The following is a 27,097-nucleotide window of genomic DNA, read 5'->3' on the forward strand; positions in this document are numbered from 1 at the left end:
GGAACCTGAGACGCTGCTGCCGCGAAGGTCGTCATGTGCTGTGCGCGAGAACGCGGTGAGCTCATGGCTCATTCGCACCTGGCTCTTGAGTGTGGGAACGCCGGTGGTGTGATCCGTGGCGCGATCAGTCGCGTGATCGGTGGCGTGACCAGTGGCGCGGTAGGTGGTGCGAACACAAGGTGTTTCATATTTGGTCATGTCTGGAGGCGCCTGACATCACACAAGCGTCTGGAACCCTTTAAAAACGCGCAGGGAGAGACTGGGTGAAGCAGTCGGGATTGAGACTCTGCCGGAACTCTGCTCCTCGGCTTCTTACCTTTGTTTGTAAACTTGAATGTCCACTTTGGTCTAACTATGTAGTATTAAACTCTTTTGATTTGCTGTTCTGCGCCGTCTCGCCGGTACTTCCCTTCTTGTCGGTCCTGATGCAAGTTACGAGCACAACCTGCTGACGGCGGCGGTCAAGAGACACCCTTAACAACTGGTGGCAGCGGTGGGATGCTGCAGTCATTTCGACGACTCGAGGGCTGAGCTGCGACACGGATCCACGAGCCGTCTCGTCTGCCAGGCCGCAACCAGATGCAGTGTTTGCGAGGGTCTACGCGGAATTCTTGGCTGTTGAGTGGTGAGTGCGGGGCTTTGTCTGCTGAGTTTTGCCAGGCTTTTTCAGTGGGGAAGCGTAACTGGTAATTCGAACTATTGTTGTCGCCAAAGTGGGCTGCGGCAAGATAGTTGTGTACAGTAGGAAAGGTCGCACTGAACACAGCCATGAATTTGAAGTTGCTGCGTAAAGCGGAGTTATTACAGCTTGCAAAGGAGTTGCGTTTGGATGTTTCTGACGCACTCCGGAAACCAGAATTGATCGAGGCTATTAGTGCTCTGGAGGCTGAGGAAGATGAGCTGACGGAATGCCTTGAGATAATTCGAGAAAGGGAAGCCGCAAAGAGACAGGCAGAGGAGCGTAGAGAACAGCAAGAGGAAGAGCGTGAGGAAAGGGAGCTCGAATTGAAACGACTCGAGTTTCAACGTTCGAGAGAGCGCGAGGAACGCGATCACGCGCTCGAGTTAAAGCGACTCGAGGTTGAAATAGAGCGCGTGCGAACGGCAGGGCAGAGAAGCGAGGCAAACAGTGCAGGGGTGCACATATCGCTCAAAATGACAGAACTAATTCGCCCTTATAAACTCGGAGAGGACATTGGGATGTTCTTGGTGAACTTTCAGCGGACGTGTGAGAAGCAGGGGTTCTCTCGTGAGTCGTGGCCACAGCGCTTGCTCACACTCTTACCTGGCGAGGCAGCAGAAGTAATCGCTCGTTTATCCACTGAGGAGGTCGACGATTACGATAAAGTAAAATCCAGTTTGCTTAGGAAGTACAGGCTGTCCGCGGAGGCATTCCGGCGGAAATTCCGTGAATTGGAGAAAGGAAGGAGTGAGTCATACACTGAATTTGCCTATAAACTGAAGTCAAACATGGTGGAATGGCTAAAGGAGGAGAAGGCCTTCGGTGACCACGCAAAGGTTATTGAGTGTTTTTTACTAGAGCAATTCTACAACCGGTTACCAGAGAACATTAGGCATTGGGTGCAAGACAGGCCAGATGTTAGCTCTGTAGCCAGAGCCGCAGAGCTAGCAGAGGAATTCGTCACACGTCGGGCTCGCGAAGGCAGTGACAGTGCAGGGGCGGCGCCAGGGGGGGGGGCAAGGGTGGGCTGGAGCCCCCCCAAAATTCTCGCCTGCCCCCCCCCCCCCTATGCCCACCCAAGTGCCCGGAAGCATATATTGAAAACCTAGTAGGAGCAGAGCTAGCTTGCCCCCCCGGAGGAACTCACTTTTCGTGGTTGCCCCCCCAGTAAAAACATCCTGGCGCCGTCCCTGTGACAGTGGTCGAAAAGGGGGTCCCGATTTTGGGTTCAAGCCAAAGAGAGGGCCGGTGAAAACGAAGGAAGAGCCTGAAATTGGGAATGCCCGAACCGTAAATACGTCGGAGCCGGAACGGTACACCGAACCTGCGTTAGAACAGCAAAGGAAGCTAGAAGCGAGGAAACCGTTCCTTTGCTATAACTGCCATAAACCCGGTCACATTGCGGCGCACTGTAAGAAACCAAAAGTTGTGTTTCTATCCATCAGTGGTAGGGACGAGAATATCGAGCTTCTCGAACCTTACATGCGCGACCTTGAAGTGAACGGGAAGCCATGCCGCGTACTGCGCGATTCTGCGGCTACGATGGACGTAGTTCACAGCTCGTACGTTGAACCACAAATGTTCACGGGTGAGTGTGCTTGGATCAAGCAGGCTGTAGAGTCGTGTAGTGCATGCCTTCCCGTCGCAAAGGTAACTATCAAAGGCCCTTTCGGCACGCTCGAGACGGAAGCTGCCGTGTCGCCGGCACTCCCTCCGCAATACCCTTACCTGTTTTCGAATAGATCTGACAAGATGCTGCGCGAGAGAGGGCAGCTGTTTGGGGAGGCAAATGTGATAGCGCTAACGCGTTCGAAAGCACGGGAACTCGCTGCGAAGGCAATTGCCGAGTCCCCTTTAGCTGAAATCGGCCTGACGCAGGACTCCCCAGCAGAGGTCGAACTTACGCCAGCGTTACAACAGCAGGGGGTCCCATCCGTGGAGGATGAAGCTACGGCACGGGCACCATCAGAAATATTGGAAGAGCATTCCAGAGATTTACTTGTAGCGCCTACGTCGGAAAGCTTACAGCGACTGTTAATGGTAGACAGCATGGCCTTGAGGAATCAACAAGATAAAGACCCGAGCTTGCGAAACATCCAGAGCAGGGTACATGAAAAGATAGCCCCGAAAAACATAAGTTATTATGAGAAGGATGGCATACTGTACAGAAAGTATGTTGACAAAAGGGGTGTAATGTTTGATCAGCTGGTCGTGCCTCAAGCTTATCGAGAGGATTTACTGCGCTTGTCGCATGGAAGTTCTTGGGCAGGTCATTTAGGCGTCAAGAAAACGAAGGGACGGTTGTTGCAGGAGTATTATTGGCCAGGCTGTTTCCGCGACGCAGAGCGATTTGTAAGGACATGCGACACGTGTCAGCGTGTAGGTAAGCCGGGTGACAAGTCGAGGGCGCCGATGAAGCTGGTGCCTATCATCACAGAGCCGTTTCGGCGGCTCGTAGTGGACACAGTAGGCCCACTGCCGGCGACATCGTCGGGGTACCGCCACGTGCTGACCGCGATATGCCCAGCGACTAAGTTCCCCGAAGCGGTTCCACTTAAAGAACTTAGCTCTGTGGAAATAGTTAACGCGCTCCTTTCCATATTCGCACGAGTTGGCTTTCCCGCCGAAATACAGTCGGATCAAGGCTCTGTGTTTACTAGTGCTCTTACCACTACGTTTTTGGAAAGGTGCGGAGTAAAACTAATTCATAGTTCAGTCAAGGAGGTTATATTAAAACTTCTGGAGTGGCGGAGAGGCTCCGCAGCTGAAGCCGACACCGCCATATTGATCAGGGCAGAAAACGGATGGGCGCATTTTAGCGTGCGTGGCTTTCGTGTTGATTTAGTGCTAGTAATGTTGCGTATCGTGCCTCTAATTGAAAAAGACGCTTCTGAACACGTCTGTGATCACATTTTGAGACGACGATGTTGGGCTCTTGGGTAGCATTTGGCTGCACGAATCGTGTGAGGTGGACACTGGGCTCAGCTTTCAATGTTTAAGTAGGCATGCTTCGCCCATTCCATATTTTAGCGACTATGCGACTGCATCCATAAATTTTCTTTTGGCATCCGGGGGCACAATGACAGTAAGAATAATTTTTTGCAGGCTCTATGTTTTTGTAGTAATGTTTGTAGGCTATATATATATATATATATATATATATATATATATATATATATATATATATATATATATATATATATATATATATATATATATATATATATATATATATGTGTGTGTGTGTGTGTGTGTGTGTGTGTGTGTGTGTGATATCCCTGAGTACGTTTTTTTTTCTTTTTATAGTGAAAGGTGTTACGAGATCAGAACAGGGGTCGTGCGTAGGGCCGGGTCCACCGCCACCGCCACTCGTAATTAGTATCGAACAAAAAAAAAACTCGGTAAGTTAAAAATATCAATGACACAATGAGAGTCCAATCCGGGTCCGCTGCGTGCCAACCCAGCATTCTACCACTGAGCCGCGCCAGCGCTGAAAATTGTTTCCTCTGCGTGCCAACCCAGCATTCTACCACTGAGCCGCGCCAGCGCTGAAAATTGTTTCTAAACTGGTTTTAGGCAGGCTTGATGTCTGGAAACGAGTCGCATTAATATGAGTAATAAAGCGTTTTAGACCATCAAGAAACAGCGAGGCATCACACAATGCGAATTTCGTGACGACTTGGTCGTCCAACGCTCCCATCCTAAAAAACTTGTTCTTGATCACCTATTAACTGTGGTGCATAACCACTTCACGCATATTTCTTCATCGTCATCAGCCACTGCATAAAAAGATGCACTAAACTTCAAACAAGTGTGTAGCGAATACCGCGTACGATTCTCCAATGAATGACGAAGGATAGCATAGTGAATGCTGGCCTACTACAGAAAATTTATGATTATTTATGGCACTGTGGGTACCCAGCAATGCTCTTGTAGCATCCCAAAGAGTTTTTAGAGAAGGCTTTGAAAGACCACTCTCCCAGCTTTCGCTGTGACTGTTCTGCGCGTTCCTTGCAGGTCTGGCGTGTTCTTTTTTTTTTTACACGCTTGAAACGCCAAATGTCCAAGAAAAATTAAAGCAGGTGTGCATTAAAGCCCTTTCTACGTTCGTTCGCCTACTAAAAATATCAAACAGGTGCTTTTGTAGCAATAACGAAACGCACGGCAAGCATCACGGCGCTTCAAAACAGGCGCCGCCTCCTTCTGCCCTGAGCAATATGGCCGCCGCGGCTTCACTTCGAGACATGGGCGGGTATGCGGGACCGCCACTCCAGAAGATTTAGTATAACCTCCTTGAGTTCAGTCTACCACCCTCAGTCTAACTCCGTGGAGAAGCTCCACTCCGTTCTGAAGCGAGTGTTGAGGGCGTTATGCTACGAAAGGAAGACGGACTGGGAGCTATGTTTGCCGGCTACCATGTTCGCGTTAAGGACTGCCCCGCATGAAGCAACGGGGTTTTCACCAGCCGAGCTCGTGTACGGCCGCTCGTTGCGATCTCCTCTTCGCTTGCTTCGAGAATCGTGGGAAGGCCGAGCCGAAGACCCAGTAGTGGTCGAGTACGTTTTGAAGCTACTGGAGCGTTTAAGAAGCGCTCAACGGCTATCAGAGCAAGCCATGGCTAAAGCGCAACATAGGTCAAAGGTGTACTATGACCGCACAGCCAGAACCAGTCGATTCGATGTCGGGGACAAAGTAATGATACTGCGACCGTCGCAGAAAAACAAGTTAGAAGTGCAGTGGGAAGGTCCCGCCAACGTAGTTGAAAAGCTTTCTGACACAAACTACGTGATACTCCTGCCCTGAAAGCGAAAGATACAGCAAGTGTATCATTGCAATCTGCTCAAGCCATACCGAGAACGGGAGGCAGTGGTATGCATGATGGTGAACATCCCCGAGGAGATTCCAGTTGAACTTCCAGGGCTTGCATCAGTCATAAACGGTGAGGATGGTGAACCACTAATCAAAGAATTAATATCGAAAGCGCAGTTAGAGCCGGAGCAAAAGATCGAGCTCCAGGATCTTCTGACAGAATTTCAGGACTTATTTGTAGATAGGCCTGGAAGAACCTCGGTTGTTACTCATGACATCGAGCTGACATCCTCAGAACCCGTGCGTAGCAAAGCTTACCGAGTGTCACCGTGCCAACGAGAGATTATGGATTCCAAGGTGAAGAAGATGTTGGAATTAGGCGTGATCGAGCCTTGTGAGAGCGATTACTCTTCGCCCTTAATCTTAGTTGAGGTGCCGGGAAAAGATCCACGCCCTTGCGTGGATTATCGCAAGCTAAACTCGATCACCAAAGATCAGATTTACCCGATACCAAACATTGAAGAGCGCATTGAGAGGGTTAGTGGAGCTCGATATATTTCCACGCTGGATCTCGTTCGAGGCTACTGGCAGGTTCCTCTCACCGAAAGGGCTAGCATATATGCAGCGTTCATATCGCCGTTGGGAACGTTCCGCCCTAAGGTATTAAGCTTCGGTTTGAAAAATGCACCATACTGTTTTTCAAGCCTTATGGACAAGGTGTTACGAGGACTAGGGGAATTCGCTTTACCCTACTTAGACGATGTGGCGATATATTCGTCCTCTTGGTCGGAACACATGCAACATCTGCGAGTGGTTCTAACGCGTTTGCGTGAAGCGGGACTGACTATGAAGGCACCTAAATGCCAACTCGCTCAAGCTGAGGTGATCTACCTAGGTCATATAATCGGACAAGGACGCCTCCGACCTTCTGAGCTCAAGGTGGCTGCCATACGCGATTTCCCGCAACCACGCTCAAAGACAGATATCCGCTCATTTCTGGGGGTTGCAGGTTACTATCAACGTTACATCCCGAGATATTCGGAATTAGCTAGTGCTTTAACTGACGCACTCCGGAAAACTGAGCCACAAACTGTCATCTGGGATGACCGTAAAGAGGAGGCTTTCAAAGCATTAAAAGACGCCTTAACAGGTCAACCTGTGCTGAAATCACCTGATTATTCGAAAGAGTTCATAGTTCAGTGTGATGCTAGTGAGCGAGGCATGGGAGTAGTGTTGTGCCAACGAGGAGAGGACGGTGAACACCCAGTTCTTTATGCCAGTCGTAAGCTGACTGTGCGAGAACAAGCGTATAGCGCAACCGAGAAAGAATGTGCGTGTCTCGTATGGGCAGTGCAAAAGTTGTCGTGCTACCTTGCAGGCTGGAGGTTCATAATAGAGACAGACCACTGTCCTCTCAGATGGCTGCAGTCCACTTCTTCCAAAAATAGTCGCCTCCGGCGCTGGAGCCTCGTTTTGCAGCAGTATTCATACGAAATACGGTACAAAAAGGGGAGTCTCAATGGCAATGCCGATGGCTTAAGCCGAAACCCCTAGGTCATGAATTGGCCTCGATTGTTTTTCTTCCTGACATAGGTTTTTGTGTTATTATTTCTTCCATAGTTTTGGAAGACCTGTGCGTCGTTAGGTGGGCAACGAAATTAGGGGTGTGTTTAGTACTTTGTACGAGTAATAAGATTGAGACTTTTGTGTTTAAGGTAAGCCTGGCGGGGCTCAGTGGATACGTGTCTCGCGCTTGCTTCTTCAGTGGCTTTGTTATCCTGTGTTTTCCCGTGGATTGTTTGTTCAGTCGACCGGCTCTACCATGGCGAGGATCTTGCTCTCCCAGAGAGAGGACTTCGTTGTCATCTGGCATCTCTTCGGACACCACGTCGGTTCCAAACTCTTGGCAGGAACGCCGGAAGAACCTGTTGTTTCCCTTCTTGCTGATGAAAGACCTGAAGCGGTGGCGTGTGATGATCTCACCACCCGGAGCTGCCTGGCGACCAGCCCCACCGACGAGCCCCTGCGGGGTCGCCCCGGAAAGGAGCTCATACCATTGTCTTTGGCCACTTTTGACTGTCGCCATTTGCTGGATTCCATTGTATGGTTCGCCTCCAGCCTCCGGCGAACCTCGACAACATCAGGGAAATCTGGCGGAACTACCTTACGAAACGGAACAGGGCCTAGAGCCAGGTATCACGTACCGTGCTCCAGGTTAAGAAGGCTACGAGCTTCGACGACTGATCCCTGTTGACAGTGGATGCTGTCCCCTGCCATTCGGGATTTCCATCCGCGAGGGGGCAGTCTGTTACGCTTCATTTTACGCGAACCCCTTTGGGCCCAAATGCAAGACCACGGACAGCGTGCGAACGCTCCCGGGCCTGTAAACGTATCGGGGGTAGAGGCGCAGAAGTGTATGCCCAGACGCCGAGGAACCTGAGACGCTGCTGCCGCGAAGGTCGTCATGTGCTGCGCGCGAGAACGCGGTGAGCTCGTGGCTCATTCGCACCTGGCTCTTGAGTGTGGGAACGCCGGTGGTGTGATCCGTGGCGCGATCAGTCGCGTGATCAGTGGCGTGACCAGTGGCGTGGTAGGTGGTGCGAATACAAGGTGTTCCATATTTGGTCATGTCTGGAGGCGCCTGACGTCACACAAGCGTCTGGAACCCTTTAAAAACGCGCAGGGAGAGACTGGGTGAAGCAGTCTGGATTGAGACTCTGCCGGAACTCTGCTCCTCGGCTTCTTACCTTTGTTTGTAAACTTGAATGTCCACTTTGGTCTAACTATGTAGTATTAAACTCTTTTGATTTGCTGTTCTGCGCCGTCTCGCCGGTACTTTTCTTGTCGGTCCTGATGCAAGTTACGAGCACAACCTGCTGACGGCGGCGGTCAAGAGCCACCCGTAACACCTCTCACGTGGGCATAGCTGGCAACGAGGAGGCGGACACGCTGGCCAAGGCAGCACATCAGCTGGGAACCCCCATCACCCAAGCCGTAGCGGTGAGAGACTACTCGCAGGCCCGTATCAAAAAGCTCCTCGCCTCAGTCCACCCAGACCAGAGGGTGGCCAATGGGCGGGGACCCAGGCGTCTTCCTGAGGCACGCCTAACCAGAAGAGAACGAGCCAACCTGCTGCGGCTGTGGACCGGATGCGTGTGGACTGCGGCCCGCCGTTACGTCAAGGGATGCAGCGCCTCCCCAGCCTGCAGCCGATGCGGCGACCCCGAGAGCCTCGAGCACTTCCTCTGTGCCTGCCCTGCCTTGGCCCAGGAACGCTCGAGGGTCACCGCAGCCTACCGGAGACATGGCCTTCCTGCCATACCCTAGAGCACCTACTGTTCCCATCTCGTCCCAATTCACCAGCACTCCGGAGCCTGGTGGAGTTCCTGGACGAGACGGGAATCGTGGCATACCGCTGAGGATGGGGCCCTTGTCACTCTACCCTTGCTTCTGGACTGCTGCTTCTGTTGATGACGACCGTTCCACTGCTCAATTAATCTTTCCTCTTCTTTCCACTTTTCTCCCTTTTCCCTTCCCCGCAGGCACTGGGCCGTGCTCCCGACCGGGTTGCAGAAATTAGGTGCCTTTTCTCATCTTCTAACCACTACCAGTCAAACAACTTTATTTGGTCCTGAGAAGACGAGAATGCCCCCGTCAGGGGGTACCACAGAACACCTGTACCGTGTGGGGGCCCCGCCCACGATGGCACCGGGAGTTTAAAGCTTTCGGCGACTTCGCGGGCTTTCTGGATAGCCCTTAGCTGCTGGTCCTTTGCGGAGCTGGTGATAAGCTGGAGCCAGTCTTCCTCAGTGGAGAGAGACCCTGAGCCCCCGTGCAAGTCGTGACACTGCCACAGCATGTTCTGGAGGGTGCACCTTGGATGACCACAACGCGGGCAGCGTGGGTCTATACCGTCTACGAATTTTGACCAAATAAACGTACATGGATACGTGTTTGTAACATTCGCAGGGTGATTGCCTGTTGTGATGACGTTTATTGAACCGGAGAAGTCGCAACGATGTCGCAACGAAAAATGGCCGTACGAAAAGGCGGCCCAGGTTCTCGTTCAATCAGAGCACGGGGTTTTTCGTTCTCTTTGGAAGGCGCATACGCGTTAGTGCGTATGCTCCACTACAATACCCCCGGAGTGAAGAGTTGCCATCCTGGCGACTCAGGGAGTAGGCACAATGAGGGGGTCGTAGTAGGGCTTGAGACGGTCGACGTGTACGGTCTCGCGTCCTCGACGGCGCAAATCTGGCGATTGTGTTAGGGGCTCGATGATGTAATTCACCGGCGAGGTTGAGTCAATGACACGGTATGGACCATGGTACCGGGCCAGAAGTTCAGAAGACAGGCCAGGAACGTGCGGGGGCACCCAAAGCCACACGAGGGAGCCAGTACGAAACGTAGGCGCTATGTGATGAGCGTCGTCATGTCGGGTTTTTCGTAGACCTTGAGCTTCACTTGTCATAGACCAAGCCAACTGACGGCGATCTTCAGCGTATCTGGCGACTTCCGAAAGCGGGGAGCACTCCGATGCATCAGGGCGGTACGGGAGTATGGTGTCGAGTGGGTGGGATGGTTCGCGGTCGTACAACAGAAAGAACGGGGAAAAACCGGTAGTCGCTTGCGTCGCGGTGTTGTAAGCGAAGGTAACAAAAGGTAAGACAGCGTCCCAGTTAGTGTGGCCGGAGGAGGTGTACATCCTCAGCATGTCGCCAAGTGTGCGGTTGAACCGTTCAGTGAGACCATTCGTCTGTGGATGGTATGCGGTAGATTTCTGGTGCACGATGTTGCATTCAGCGAGAATAGCTTGGATGACCTCCGACAGGAACACTCGACCCCTATCACTGAGTAGAAGCCACTGAGTAGAAGCCACTGAGTATCACTGAGTAGAAGAGAAGCCACATCTGGGGTTAATGGCGACCGCGAAAGTTCATCGGCATCCGCATGCTTGTGACCGGAACGATATACTACACGGATGTCGTATTCTTGCAATCAAAGTTTTCAACGTCCCAGGCGTCCGGACGGGTCTTTCAATGTGGACAGCCAACATAGAGCGTGGTGGTCTGTGACCACGTCGAAAGGACGGCCGTAAAGGTACGGGCGAAACTTCGTCAAGGCCCAGATTATGGCCAAACACTCCTTCTCTGTCCCGGAGTAATTCAATTCAGCCTTCTTGAGAGCGCGACTTGCATAGGCGACTACGAATTCGGCTTGGGTGCCTTTCTGTTGTGCCAAAACTGCACCAAGACCGATGCCACTTGCATCGGTGTGAATTTCTGTGGCAGCAGCGGGGTCGTAGTGACGAAAAATAGGTGGTGAGGTCTGCAGGCGGCGCAGCTGGCGAAATGCGTCGTCACATGCAGGTGACCATGCAGATATACTTTTGCTGTTGGAAAGCAGACTCGTGAGAGGTGCGATGATGGACGCGAAGTTGCACACGAAGAGACGAAAGTAGGAGCAGAAACCGACGAAACATCGTAGGGCTTTCAGTGATGTGGGCAACGGGAAGTCAGCGACAGCTCGAAGCTTATCGGGATCTGGAAGAACACCGTCTCTTGTGATGACATGTCCCAAGATGGTTAGTTTTCATGCTGCGAAGTGGCACTTCTTGGAGTTAAGTTGTAGGCCTGCAGAAGTTAGACACGTCAAAATCTCGTGGAGGCGAACAAGATGTGTCGGGAAATCAGATGAAAAGACTACGATGTCGTCCAGGTAACACAAGCAAGTTTTCCACTTATGGGCACGCAAGATGGTATCGATCATGCGCTCAAATGTGGCAGGTGCGTTGCAGAGCCCAAATGGCATCACTTTGAACTCATATAGGCTATCTGGCGTTACAAAGGCTGTTTTAGGGCGATCACATTCAGCCATTGGCCCCTGCCAATACCCAGAACGCAGATCCAAGGATGTAAAATACTCGGCGCCTTGTAAACAGTCAAGAGCATGGTCTATTCGTGGTAGCGGGTAGACATCTTTCTTCGTAATCTTGTTTAAGCGGCGATAGTCCACGCAAAATCGAACGGTGCCATCTTTTTTCTTTACCAGAACCACAGGTGATGACCAAGCGCTTTGAGAAGGCTGTATGACTCCACGTTTAAGCATGTCGTCTACTTGCTCCGTAATGACGCGGCGCTCTTCGGCGGAAACGCGGTAAGGACGCTGTCGCAGAGGCGAATGTGAGCCGGTGTCAATAGTATGAGCGATAGTCGTGGTGCGGCCCAAAGCAGGTTCTTGAAAGTCGAAAGAAGAGCGAAACTTGTTAAGCAGAGCAACAAGTTGGCGGCGATGCGAGAGGGGAAGGTCTGCGTCAATAGCATTTCGAAGGCTGACAAACTTGATGGCTCAGACGCATGAGTTATTGCGGCAATGTGACATGGCATTTCGTCGGGAAGAATAGTATCATCGATATGGTCGACAGGTTGCACACATCCCAACGTTTCACCACGAAGTAAGCCAATGGGGTAGTTGCAGTGGTTGGTGATCAGCATTACGGTTAAACCAGACGCAATTGTAAGAACGGCAAATGGGAGAACGATGCCCTTGCGTTCAGTAAAAACCGGAGATGGCGTAAACACCACCGTGGCGTCAGGTTGCGCCACACATGAAAGACTTATAGGGACCGAAGCTTCCGGAGGCAAGGTGATGTCGTCGTCAGCGATGAGTTTGCAGAGCCGAGGAGACCGGTCGGGTGGTGGAAATTCATATGTTGGCACAAGAGACACTTCGGCACGAGAACAATCGATGATAGCTTCATGACGTGATAAGAAATTCCAACCGAGGATAAGGTCATGAGAGCAAGATGACAGAACAAAAAAATGTATGATGTACAAAACGTCTTGGATGACGACGCGCGCCGTACACACAGCCGAGAGATATGAATGCGTTGCGCGCTAGCCGTGGACAGCACCATGCCACAGAGAGATCTGGCCACTTTCTTCAGTTTCCGACAAAATTTGGCGTTCATCACAGAAACGGCGGCCCCGGTATCAATTAACGCCAATGTGGCGACTCCCTCAACATCGACATCAACAACATTTTGCGCCGAAAACGGAGGCCTTGGGAATTGCGCACAAGTTGCAGTTCTTGCCTCCGGAACTGCACTGATTAGTTTCCCTCCTCAGAAGGTGGTCGACGACGCATAGGCGATGGTGATCGGCGACGAGGGGATGGGAAACGAGTAGTCGATGGGCGGTGATCCGAGTCTGAGTGCCTCTGTTCATATGCAGACGCGGTGGCTTGCTGCGGCGCGTAGGTAGGAGTTCCGAAGTATACGTTTACAGGTGTGGGGCGACGGCGGCAGAAGCGTGCAATGTGGCCAGCGATGCCACAGGCGAAGCAGATAGGACGATTGTCTCGGGTGCGTCACTCATTAGATCGACGGAAAAAGCGAGGTGAGGGCCTGTAAACTGGAGGCGAGGCCGGAGGAGGTGGAGCCGATAAGGCGACTGGATGCGGTGGGGGCCGCGCTACCACAGCTGCGTAGCTGAGAGGTGAAGGTGGTGCAGGTGGTGCGTAGCCGACAGCTGAGAGATTAGGTGCTACTGAAGTGCATGGGTAAGGGGCCTGCACTGTAGGGAGGATATCGCAAATTTCAGTGCGTATGGCCTGCTGCAGTGCCGAAGGCAGGTTTGCGGTGGGCGCGTCGCTATGCAGCAGCAGGGAGAGCTGTCGGGCGACTTCCTCCCTGATGAAGTCTTTGATCTGGTTGGACAGACTTTCTTGGCGAACGTTGACATTTGTGAGTGCGACGGCCGAGATCGAGTCCGGCGGTGGGACACTCTGTCGGGCGATGGAACGCTGACGGCGCAATTCGTCAAAGCTCTGGCAGAGGCTTACGAGGATTGCCACCGTGGTCGGGCTTTTCGCTAGCAACATCTGGAATGCGCCATCCTCGATGCCCTTGAGAATCTACCGAATTTTCTATTCTTCGGGCATAGATGGATTCACACGCCTGCAGAGGTCGAGCACGTCCTCTATGTAACTAGTAAACGTCTAGCCAGGCTGCTGGGCTCGGTGGCGCAGGCGCTGGTCAGCGCGGAGCTTGCGGACCTCTGGTCGGCCAAACGCTTCAGTCACAAGTGTCTTAAAGGAGGACCAGTTGGCGATGGCGGTTTCGCGGTTGGTAAACCAAAGCTTAGCTACGTCTGCCAAGTAAAAGATAACGTAGGCGAGCTTAGAGTCGTTGTCCCACTTGTTGCTGGCGCTTACGCGTTCGTACAAGGAGAGCCAGTCCTCTACGTCTCGCTCACCACTGCCGCTGAAGATTGGTGGGTCCCGTTGGCGAGTAGCGCCGGGGCAGGTAGACGGGACAGCCGGTGGTGCTGGCTGGGATGGGATGGCCTCGTTGGCGACTGCGTCAGTCATGTTTCGTGGTGGTCTCTCGGGCAACTTGCGAGAGCGGAGCTCCAGGTCTGCTTGGGGATCTCAGCAGCCTCCACCAAATGTAATTACGTTTATTGAACCAAAAAAGTCGCAACGATGTCGCAACGAAAAATGGCCGTACGACAAGTCTGGCAAAGGCGGCCCAGGTTCTCGTGCAATCAGAGCACGGGGTTTTTCGTTCTCTTTGGAAGGCGCATACGCGTTAGTGCGTATGCTGCACTACACTGTGGTCTGTTTAGATGTGGGTGTGGAAGCGGAAACTTCCTACGCCCTAGCTGATAGTGCTTACAGACCTCGTCGAAAGTGAGAAGAGGGTCCCTTTGCCACTGCCCTCCCTCAGCCTCCGAGTGCCCACTTCCGGCGCGGTGTGTGAGACCTCGCGCCTGGGAGTGTGCAAGTTCGTTGGCGTTTGGGATGGTTTCGTGAGCACCACTGCCCACATGACCAGGAAACCAAATTATATGCTTTTTACCTGTACAAGATGCAGCAGAGAGAACGCACGCAGCTTCTTTGCACACTGAGCCTTTCATAAATGCTCTAGTGGCGGCTCGCGAGTCCGTGTATATAGTAGAACGGTTCGTTGTGGCCATGGCGATTGCCACTGCCACATGTTCGGCTTTGTCGGCATCCGAATTTTTGAGCGTAAGTGATGTCAGCAGCTCTCCCCGTAACGACGTAGCTGCTTAAACAAAGTGATTGGAAGCTGCGTATTGCACTGCGTCAACGAAGGCGACATTGTCCTCAATCGTAGCCGCTGTTCGAAGAAGGGCTCTACTGCATACCGTGTCTACCCCTTCGTATTTGGCCCGATATGGCTAGGTTCGCAATACTGCCGTCCTGGCCTCAAACAGTAGATCCTTTATAGATCCTTTCCTTGGAAATTTCCTGCTTAAAAGTTCGATAGATCTCTAGTGCGAACTTCTTAATCATGCCAATTCTCCACATGTCAGTCTCCGTTTCCTTTCCTTTCTTCTTAACCGATAGTTTTTTTTGGTTTGGCCACATGCTGTTTTCTAAGTATTTACCAGTCAATTTCCTGCTTCGCTTCCTCCATTTTGTATCGACATTCTTCATGTACAAGTAGCTGAATACCGCCCCAGCCCAACGCTCCTCCCCGATTTCTCTCAATCGCTTCTCAAGTTTTATCTTGCTGCTAGCTTCCCTGCCCTCAAATGATGTCCATCCCAAATCACCTTGTACTCCCTGATTTGGTGTATTCCCGTGAGCTCCTATAAGGCAAGCCTACGTATTCCACGTGCTTAATTTCTAATCTTGCTTGAACTTCTGATCTCATGCAAAAGACCGCATTGCCGAACGTCACATTAGGAACCACGACCCCTTTCCATATTCCTCTCACAACATCATACCGATTGTAATTCCACAGTGCCGTGTTTTTTATTACCGCTGCAATCCTGTTACGTTTAGTCGTCACGTATATTTCGTGTTCCCTTAGGTACTCGGTCCAATTGCTTATTTATACGCCCAGATGTTTCTATTTATCTGTTATCTCTAGCGTGACCTCCTGTATTCAAAGCTCACTACCTTATTTATTAATAAATATCATAACTGCTGATTTTTCCTTACTGATTCTGAAATCTAAAACCTCCCTCATTTTTCCAGATGTCCATCAATCTCTGTAAGGCTTCCTTGTTGTCGGCCATTAGGAATATATCATCTGCGTACATCAATGCTGGTAGTGCCTGTTCAATGAGTTTTCCTTGCTTGACGAAATAGAGGATGAAGCCAAGTCTACTTTTCTCTAATTTGGCCTCTAATCCTTGTATGTACATCATGAATAACAAGGGTGACAGAGGACACCCATGCCTAAGCCCCCGTTTTACCTATGTGAGCTTGAATACCTGTTTTTCGCACTTTATAAATGCCTCGTTACCTTTATAGATATTCCTCTAAAAGACTAGTGACTCCATCTTCCACGCCTAGTGTGTCCAGTATTCCCAACAAGTCCTCTTGAATCACGCTATCGTACGTTCCCTTGATATCCAAATATGCTAGCCACAGGGGCACAGGGGCCTGTGTTTTTTTTCTGCTATTTCAATGCACTGCGTCAGTGAGAACAGATTGTCCTCCAACCTCGTGTGTTTCCGAAACCCATTCTGCAGTCCCCCCAGCACACCCTCATCCTCTATCCATGCCTGCAGTCTTTCCTTTATAATCTGCATCGCCAGCCTGTAGACCCCTGATATCACTGTTATAGGACGGTAGTTGTTTATGTCAGCTTTGTCCCCCCTTTCATTCATAGATCATGCTCATCCTGCTAAGTTTCCATCCATCGGGTACCTCACCATCCAATATTATTTTGCTCACTGCCTCTCTCAAAGTCTGCTTAGACTTCGGACCCAATGTTTTTATCAGCAATATTGGAATGCCATCTGGGCCTGTTGATGTACTACTAGGAACGCTCTTCTCAACCCTTTCCCACTCTCGTTGTGAAAATGGAGCCATTGCACCACTTCATCTATCCTTGTCTATTGTGGTGCATAAGGCACCTATTTGTTGAAATTTTTCTGTCACCCTTGTTCTTATATATTCAATAGCTTCGTCCCATTCTAGCCTAGCACCTTGATATGTAGTTATAAACCTCTGCTCTGGTTGAAAAATTTCGCAGCTGCCTTTCTATCCTTTTTACGTACTTTTGCCAGCCACTGAGCCCACTTTATTCTAATATTTTCATTGATCAGAAGGAATGCTTCCCTTCTGCAGCTTAGAAAGATGTCTCATTTTTTTTCAACATCATCTGCCGGTTCACCCCACCGCTTAGCGTGTCTGTGTTCCCTAGAGGCTTCCTGACGTTTTGCTATGGCTCTCTTAACTTGCTCATCCCACCTACTCTTGGGTTTGTGTCTTCTTTTTAGGGGTGACTTGTCACGTGCCTTAGCAAGCTCGCGCTCAAACAGTCTCATTAGATTCGTGTATGTCCACACTGTTTTACTATCATCAGTAATTACTTTCTCAATTTGTTTTGTAGCTATTTATATTTGCCTTTCTGAATAAAAATTTTCCTGTAGTTGCTCATCTTGTCTCCTCCTCACTGCTCTTCCAAAACTTAGGTTGATACGTTTGTGATCACTACCCAGACTTCTGGAGCCACATTCATCTATGTGCATTCCCCTGAGCTTATCATACATCATATGTAACATCAGTGCGTAATCTACCGTCGACTGCAGCCTTCCCACCTCCCATAATATTAAAGACGATAGCCTAACTTGGATACCTTCGACGCAAAAATTTTGGTCTGTCTGTCTGTACGTTTGTCTGTTTGTCCATTCTTAACAGCATCGGGTATTTGAAACGGCCGACCCCATACACAGCGCCCACCTATGTTGCTCAAGGTTCAGCGTTTATACTTATGCAATGGTCGATTAAAAAGCAATTATTGCGAGTGTCTGGGGCACCATAACACGTATATATATATATATATATATATATATATATATATATATATATATATATATATATATATATATATATATATATGGGAAAGAAGTGTATACCTAAGGGCTCGTTTTTCCGTGTTTTAACACAATATTAATGAGATATAACAGACAGTAATGCCAAGGAATGTACACGGGAAGTTATTAGAACCAATGGAATATAAATAGGAAGAATGAAAAGTGGCTGAAAAAATAACCAGCCGTGAGCCGGAATCGAACCTACGACCTTCGAATAACGCATTCGATGCTATATATATATATATATATATATATATATATATATATATTCATTCTTTATATGCGCCTTTTACTAGAAAAGGCATGCATAAGTAATTTTAAGAACCGTAGCATTTATCACGCTGGCTGAGCATACAACGCTTGCATGGAAAGGCGAGTGTTTCCAACGCTTTGCTAAAACGAGACGGTGGTGGCACCTACCCGTCGCCTTGCGTTCTACACCTTATCACCTCTGAGGCGGGAGAACACACCCGTCTCAGGGCCACGCGCGTTGTTTTTGAAAAAAAAAAGACTGCCCGATGGCACTCATGTCTCACGTGTGACGTGCTTGATGTGCTCGTTCGCCTCCGCTGCACGCTCGAGGCACTTTAACACAGCGCCTCCAGAATACCATTCACCGTTTTTCTTGAGTGGACTATCAAATAAATGTTTTGTTCACTCTCTCCACATGCAAGACTTTCGTCTTTCGACGACATTCGCAGATTAAATGCAGATACGGGACCAATTTTTGCCCTTCACACTTCTCAGTACTGTTGCTAATGATCATGCCTTTCACACATATCCTGGATCATTTTGCCTGTTGAGTCGGTAAACCCATCTATATCTTCTATGTGCGCATTCATATCTCCTAGTATAATTATGTCACACTCTCCTCCTGATTTCTCAATGTCCTTTGCTATACACTCCACCATTGCCTGGTTTTCTTCTCTAACCTTTGCTCCCATCCTCAAGTACACCAAACCAAGGAGTGTCATTTGTCCTGCCACTTTCCCTTTTGCCCCACCGCGGTGGTCTAGTGGCTAAGGCACTCGCCTGCTGACCCGCAGGTCGCGGGTTCGATTCCCGGCTGCGGCGGCTGCATTTCCGATGGAGGCGGAAATGTTGTAGGCCCGTGTCCTCAGATTTGGGTGCACGTTAAAGAACCCCAGGTGGTCAAAATTTCCGGAGACTACGGCGTCTCTCATAATCAAATGGTGGTTTTGGGACGTTAAACCCCACAAATCAATCAAAATCACTTTCCCTTTTAGCCATAAATGTTCCTTGCACTTTTGCTTGAGCCTTTGCCAGTCTGTACTTTTATGAATGAATGTCCCAATACCCCCCCCCCCCCCTTTATGCTGCCTTCTGTTCTATTACAATATGCCCACACGTGGTCCGGATTGTTAGGAGGTCGTTCCATGTCCGTAAGATGTGTTTCTACAAAACAGTATACCATCGGCCTCTCCTCTTTTAGCTGTTCTTCTATCTCTTCCCACTTCAGCCTGTTCCTGCCTCCCTGCATATATTGTGGGCATTTGTTACTTACATCGTCCTCATCCCTGCATGTTCACAATCACCATCATCTGCTTGTCTCTTTGTCCTCATTGCCACTCTGGGTCATCATCATCGTCATCGTCTGTGTACTGGCTCTGCCCGTTCGTTTTGCGAGGTCTTTCCTCAATTAAACGCTGTCGCAACCAAGACTACCAAGACTTCATACGTGGTGGAAGTGGATTTTCGGTCCTCTTACCTCCCGCAGCCCGCTCTATCCACAGGAGCTTCGTTCAGGCCGCCGATTGCGCCCACTGTCAGACAGCATGTCCCAGACCGAGCCTACCGGCGCTGATGTCATCAACCACGCACCGACGCAAGCTGCCCCTCCTATTTACACACACGGACATCAGCGGGGACCCCCGCTCTTCGCTGGTCTTCGCGGAGAAGACGTAGAAGACTGGCACGACGACTATAACCGCGTAAGTGTCGCTAATCGGTGGGACGAGTCCGCCAAACTGCGTTACGTCCCTTTTTATCTGACTGTAGTCGCAAAGACATGGTATTTTAACCACGTCAATGACTTATTCGACTGGGCTACCTTCCAGCAGCAGCTGCGACACGTTTTTGAGACCCCGGACATTCGATCCGCCGTCGCGAAGAGGACACTTGATATTCGCCGACAACATCCCGGTGAATCGTACACTTCATACATCGAGGATGTCCTCACACTGTGCCGGCGTGTCAATAAATCCATGCCGGAATCGGACAAAGTGCGCCACATATTGAAAGGCATTGGGCCTGTTGCCTTTAATGCACTTGCTGTGCAAAACCCAGCTACCACCGCTGATGTCGTGACGACATGCCAGCGCCTTGATACGCTTGACTCTGTTTGCCTCCAACCGCACATTGACGACCACCACTCTACGTCTCATGGCCACCTGCGTGACCTCATCCGGGACATTATACCTGAAGAATTGCGGTCTATGGGCTTCACACCTCCTACACCGCGTCCTACACAGTCTTCAGCAGTGTCCTTGCGTGACATCGTCAGGGAGGAACTTACATCGCTGACCGGCTTTGCGCCCGTACAGCCACCTGCTTTTCACCCCATACCCACGTACCCTGAAGTTGCTGCCGTGCCTCCCAGCGACGCCCACGCGACATTGCTGCGTCCATCCTACGCATCAGTTGCTGCCGCTCCCCCGGTAAACTACCATTCCGTGCTCCCTGACCCTTCGGCCCACCTGACCGCGCTATCTCCAGGTGTCCCGAATGCCTCCTATTCCCCACCGTGGCACTCGTCTCGCCCTGTATGCTACTATACTGTGGCTATCGCGGCCACATATCTCGTTTCTGCCGAAAGCACCAGCAAGATGAGCGTCGGAACGACGTGCGCGAACGGGATTCGTACACTGGGGCGTCTTATCAAGGTCGGCGTTATTCGTCTCCCCCGCACCGGTCTCCATCTCCTCCGGCATCGACTGCACCACGAAACAGCCGAAACACGAGACGCCGCTCGCCTTCGCCCTACCGCCGTTCCACTTCTCCACTTCGGCCCACCTCATTCTCATCTGATATTCATTCGGGAAACTAAGTGATGCAGTTTGTGGAGGAAAAACTGCATTCGCAATTAGAACTAAAATTCCTCCATCAGGCCCGTGTAACACGCTTTCTGTGGAAGTGGAAGGAGTACGAGTCGATGCTTTGGTGGACAGAGCTGCGATATTGTCCGTGATACGAGCTGATTTGTATGAACATTTAAGGAAAGTAATGACGCCTTACGATGGCCTCACGTTAGTTGCTGCCCAGGGGAACATCATTCGCCCTTCCGCGTTTTGTACTGTGCGTGTTTTCATCGACGGCATCCGCCATCATGTCCAGTTTGCTGTCCTGTCTCGCTGCTCTCACCAACTAATTTTAGGGTGGGATTTTCTATCATCTGCTTCCGCGGCGATTTGTTGTGGACAGCGCGTCGTTCACCTCACTGACACCGACTACATGCTTGACGACGACAATCAGAAGCCACTTCGTCTGGTTGCTGCGAAAGACATCGAACTGCCGCCACTACAAGAGTACAAGAGCAAACTGTCAGCATTACGTCCAATGACAACTATCACGGTGATGTATTGGTCTCACCGTCACCACTTTGCGTTCGTAAAGGTATAGTTCTTCCGTCCGGTGTCGTTCGTTTTTGCAATGGCTCTGCACTTGTCACCACTGTCAACTCTACACCGGAGAAGATCTTACTGCCACAGGGCACTACTGTGGCCCGTGTTGCCGACTTCGAGCCTGTATTTGTCACGCCACTTCAGGCCATCGCATCCAAAGAACCTTGCCTCGGTGAGCCTGTTTCTTCCTCCGCCTTTACCACCGCTATCAGCAGCGAATTGACATATTCACAGAGGCAGCAGCTGCTCGCATTGTTACACAAACATGCAAATTCTTTCGATATTTGCTCGTCTAAGCTGGGCCGCACTAATACTACAGCACATCGAATTCAAACTGTTGGAACATCTATCGTACACCGCCGACCCTACCGCGTGTCTCTAGCTGAAAGAAAAATTACAGAAGAAAACGTTGCGGACATGCTTAAGCGGGAAGTCATCCGTCCTTCATCTAGCCCTTGGTCGTCTCCTATTGTTTTGGTCCGCAAAAAGGATGGCTCTGTGCATTTTTTCGTGGACTACCAGGCGCTCAATAAGATCACACGCAAGGACGTGTACCCTATGCCACGCATTGACGACGCCCTTGATTCCCTACATGGCGCGGAATTTTTTTCAAGCATTGACTTGCGTTCTGGGTACTGGCAGATCCCCATGCATGTAGACGATAAGGAGAAAACGGCGTTTGCAACCCCCTACGGGCTATATGAATTCAACGTGATGCCTTTCGGGCTCTGCAACGCACTCGCGACTTTTGAGCGCATGATAGATACCGTGCTGCGCGGCCCGAAATGGAAAAGTTTCCTTTGCTACCTGGACGACATTATTATCTTTTCGTCAACGTTTCCTGAGCACCTAGAACGACTGGATCAAGTTCTGACGTGCCTTGCCAGCACCGGGCTTCAAATAAACACTAAGAAATGCTCTTTCGCTAGCAAATCGATCAAGGTCTTAGGACATGTCGTTAGCAAAGACGGCATCCGGCCCGACCCTGACGAGATTTCTGCAGTCATTCACTTTCCGCGTCCCGAAAAACCAAAGAAGCTTCGCAGTTTTCTTGGCCTCGCCTCCTATTTTCGCCGGTTTATACAGAACTTCGCTTCTATTGCTGCTCCATTACACCAACTACTCACTTCGAACGTCCCCTTTCTGTGATCTCAAGAATGTCAAACGGCATTCGAGCTGTTGAAGCGGGCACTCACGTCTTAACCTCTGCTCTGCCACTTTGACGAAGCCGCACCGACTATCCTTCATACCGACGCTAGCGGCCTTGGTATAGGAGCCGTTCTTCTACAACGTGACAAGTCTTCCCCGGAGAAAGTTGTTGCATATGCCAGTCACGTACTCACCCCTGCTGAAAAGAACTACACTATAGCTGAGCAAGAGTGTTTGGCTGTGGTTCGGTCGGTCCAGAAGTTCCGTCCCTATCTCCACGGCCGTCGCTTCACAATCGTTACGGACCACCATGCCTTATGCTGGCTATCTACACTGAAGAGCTTGTCCGGACGCTTGGGTCGGTAGATACTACGCTTGCAGGAGTACGACTTTGACATAACCTACAAGTCAGGCAGAAAACATCAAGACGCCGATGCTTTATCTCGTTGCCCGCTTCCAACTACCCATATCAGCGTTGGTGAGAACTCAACCGCCACATCTACCAAAGTTCATACGCTCGCATCAATAACGCAACCCTTTTCGGACGACCAGGCAACATTTATCTCCCACCAGCGGTCCGATTCATACTGCAGACGCATGATGGACCACCTTTCGGAAGTTTCTCATCCACCAAACGCGCGACTCCGTCGTCAACTCCTGCACTTTAAGCTGGACAATGGGGTTCTCTACCGCCACGTCTACCACCCTGACGGTCAGCGCTGGGTTCCTGTACTGCCACGCTCTCTTCGACTTCAGGTGCTCGAAGCCTTCCACGACGACTTGACTGCTGGTCATCTTGGTTTTAAAAAAAACTCTTGACCGCATTCGATGTCGTTATTACTGGCCTGGCCTTTCTTCTAGTGTAGCGCGGTACGTCGGTTCCTGCTACCCATGCCAGCGTCGTAAACTCCCCACGTCTGCACCTGCTGGACCTCTACAGCCACTTCCGTGCCCTTCAATGCCTTTCGAGGTTGTAGGTGTTGACCTTCACGGGCCTCTCCCCGTCACATCTGCTGGCAAGTGATGGATAGTGACCGCCGTGGACCACCTGACACGCTACACTGAGACTTCCTCTGTTATTACAGGCTCAGCTGTGGAAGTTTCAGACTTTATTCTTCACGCCATAATCCTGCGTCATGGGGCTCCTCGTGTACTGATTAGTGATCGCGGCAAAATGTTCCTGTCACAAATGGTAAATAAAGTACTGCGCGCTTCTGGAACTACTCACAAGACAGCTTCAAGCTACCACCCTCAGACGAATGGTCTCACAGAAAGATTTTACCGAACACTTGCAGACATGATAGCCGTTTACGTCCAACCCGACCACAAAAACTGGCATACTCTTTTACCATTCCTGACATTCGCTTACAACACCGCCATTCAGCGAACAACTTGCTACTCACCGTTTTACCTCGTGTACGGACGCACCCCGACTACCTTTCTCGACGACTTCTTCTTTAGCAGCCATGGGAATTCATGTCAGTCTTCTAGCGAAGAATACATTTCCCGCCTGGCCCAGTCTCGTCATCAGGCTCGCACCAATACTGCAACGAGACAGCACGAGCGGAAGATCATCTATGACGCATCCCACCGCGTTGTGTCTTTCCAACCTGGTGACGAGGTGCTGCTTTTGACACCTATTCGCACTCCTGGTCTCTGTGACAGATTCCAACCACGCTTCATCGGGTCATACATTGTTTTAGAATAGACTTCGCTTAATTATCGTGAGACATCACTCGTCGCCCCAACAGACCGCCGCTACCGCAGCACAGAGATTGTCCACGTTTGTCGCATGAAACCTTTCACGCGACGTTCCCCGTCACTTTGACTTACGGCGGCCAGGGTGTCCACTTCAAAGTGGGGGAATTAGTATGGGCATTTGTTACTTACATCGTCCTCATCCCTGCATGTTCACAATCATTATCATCCGCTTGTATCTTTGTCCTCATTGCCACTCTGGGTCATCATCATCGTCATCGTCTGTGTACTAGCTCTGCCCGTTCGTTTTGTGAGGTCTTTCCTCAATTAAACGCTGTCGCAATCAAGACAACCAAGACTTCATAATATGTCTGAATAGGCTCGGCCTTCATGGCTACGCCTATTTCTGCCCCGGACTCTACCTATCTTAGATATTGGTGCCACTTTGGAATCGTATCTGTCCATACTGCCTGTCAAAGAGTCTCCGTGGTTGTTTTCCTTATTACTAGCTATCCTGCACCCAGAAGGTACAGTGTACTTGAAGGGGGCAGTGGAGTGAACGAGGCGGCCGCGCCGAATCTCGGCTGATTCTCCGGTGGGTGACAATACGCGGTGCTGGAGTCGCATGGTACTGAAGATCTCAGTTGGGAGCGCGCGCGAGTAGCCCGCGAAAGCGTGCTTTTGCTTGTTTTTAGCACGTTTAATGCGTTTTAGAGCCTTTATCGGTGTATGCACACCTGATAAGCGCAATAGTGCAAGAGTAAATATGCAGACACGCAGATATTGCGTCGGGACATTCACTGTTTCAAGAGCCTGCCGACAAAAATAAAGAAAACATGTAGTACAATCAGAATTTGCACGGGTCCGCCTAGCTTTTCACTCAAGCAGTGCTTTGAGTGGCACTACAACATAAGTGGCTACTGGCGAGCTACAAAAAGGGAAGTATCAAAACCGCGAATAAATCATACGCTCGTTTTGTTGGCCATTTCTACATCCACAGCACTCTTAATTTATCATATAAGCCCGCACGACCTCGATTGTTTCATGAGAAACACTATTATAAGTAATGTTGTCACCACATTTATATCTGTTACGGCTTAGTTTTATCATCCCAGTTTTGCCGAAGATAATAATTAATGCTTTCTGACAGGATTTCTTGTTTTAACCGCGTGCTTTCGCGCTCACTTTGCTTATTTTATGCAAGCGCTCCAGGATACCGAGCCAGGGAGCCGAGCAAGAGTGTGTGTTTATTGTGTACATATACAAGTTATATTTCTCAAAACAAAATGCACCACGCCGGCCTACACTTATGACACTTAATAAAAGAACTACACCTATAATACTAAACATTGCATAAATTTTCTCGCTCACAACGGCATTACGCCAATATAATATTAAGAAAGCAGTACAATTTAAGCTGTCGATACAAAATGAGAACAGGTTACAGTGAATTTAAGCAGAGTAACAGATGGGCTATGTATACTATATATATATATATATATATATATATATATATATATATATATATATATATATATATATATATATATATATATATATATATATATATATATATATATATATATATATATATATATATATATATATAAACGTTCGGCGCAGGGCTACCCAGGAATTTTTTTTTAATTGGGAGGGGCGGGTTATTGACGCAGAACGAATAATTTTGGCAATTGGTGGTCGCTGTGAATGCGTGTAGATATTTTAGTATACCCTGAAAAGTTAAATTACGAAAACTTTTCGTGGTGTAGGGGCTTCAGATTTCCTTCCTCGCCCCTCTACTTACGGCCTCCTGGTCTGCGTGCGTCTGACACGGGGTGATTCCACGAGAGATCGACACGGTCCAAAAGTTGATATTTTAGATTTCATTGAGTATTTTATACTTCGTGCACCTCTCACCAGGTAGCCCGAAAGTCAACTTCGTTTTATGATTAACGGCATAACTTACGAGAAAAAAAAATCAAACTTCACCAACACGGAGGCACCAATTTCGTCACCTAGCTATCATTTTCGAAAATTGCAGATGCTATAAAAAGACAAATATTTTTGTTTCAAGGAAGATATTTTTTACCTGAAATGTATGTCTAATTAAGAATGAATTCATACGGTTTCAAGTTTGCAGACTTTAAGAAAAAGAAATAGCTTTTAAAAATGTCTAATTTTGCGACAGTTTAAAATAGGTTACGTATTCCCCATTTTTTTTTTCTCCGAAAGTAATGCAAGCAGCGTTTTCAAACCTGACACGTTTTATTGATATAGTGCATGTGTTCCTTAGGTACATAAATTATTGCTGCCGTAGGGCAAATGTAAATATTTATATATTGCCTCAAAGTTCTCATATTGGCAAAAGTGTACTCCACTGAAATTTGAATAATAAAAAAAAACCCATCTTCGATTTTTCCTAAAATCTCGTAAATAGACAACCGAAGGCCGTCATACAGTAATATAGAAAAACATGTTGCATTATTTTGTTTTTAGCGACAATATTCGTGGTACAAATAAGAGCTTTTTCGAGAATGCGCTGATAAGTTGAGAAATCTAGAAATCGGAACGGAAAAGTGGCAATGAACTTCAAACACGAGTAAACATGACCGCATTTGGTGAAGAAAGGCTGTTTTAGCAGATAGGAGTAACTATTTCGAACATGATATTCTACAGTATCTGAATTCACTCTTATACGTAGAGCACTGAGACTTATAATATGTGGTGCCTCTCCATTACTGACACACAGATGGAGCTGCTGTGACGGCAATGTGTTTGCAACACGTTGGCTAAGAGAATTGAATGTTGAATGAGTTCATAAACGATTCATAACATATTTTTATCATTTGGGGCAGAAAGACTGCCGCATTAGACTGAAGAACACGCTTTAGGGCAGGTTGTCATCCGTCGTCTGCTCTATATGAATTGCTGTGCGCCGCATCTCGGAGGCAATGCTTTAAATCATAGGGTTCAAAGTAGGGACAAAGATTACGCCTCCCGTAATCTTATCGACAAAAACATTGTGAAATTCATTTTAACGTACTATACTTCAGTTTTGCATTCGCACTCCGAATACTTGCGCACGCTGTTTTACGTCTGCTCTCATTAAAGGTGAGAGACATAGGAACAGACGGCAGATAGATCACTTTAGTGCTGCTGGTTTCACGTATAGTTGCATTGCCAGTAATTTGAGCCTCAAAGAGCGTGGCGATGGCTGACCACTTCAGCCGGGATAGAGTTTTTTGTTCAGATTACCTCAT

This window comes from Rhipicephalus microplus, chromosome 5, assembly GCF_043290135.1.
Source record: "Rhipicephalus microplus isolate Deutch F79 chromosome 5, USDA_Rmic, whole genome shotgun sequence".
In the NCBI taxonomy this organism is placed as follows: domain Eukaryota; kingdom Metazoa; phylum Arthropoda; class Arachnida; order Ixodida; family Ixodidae; genus Rhipicephalus; species Rhipicephalus microplus.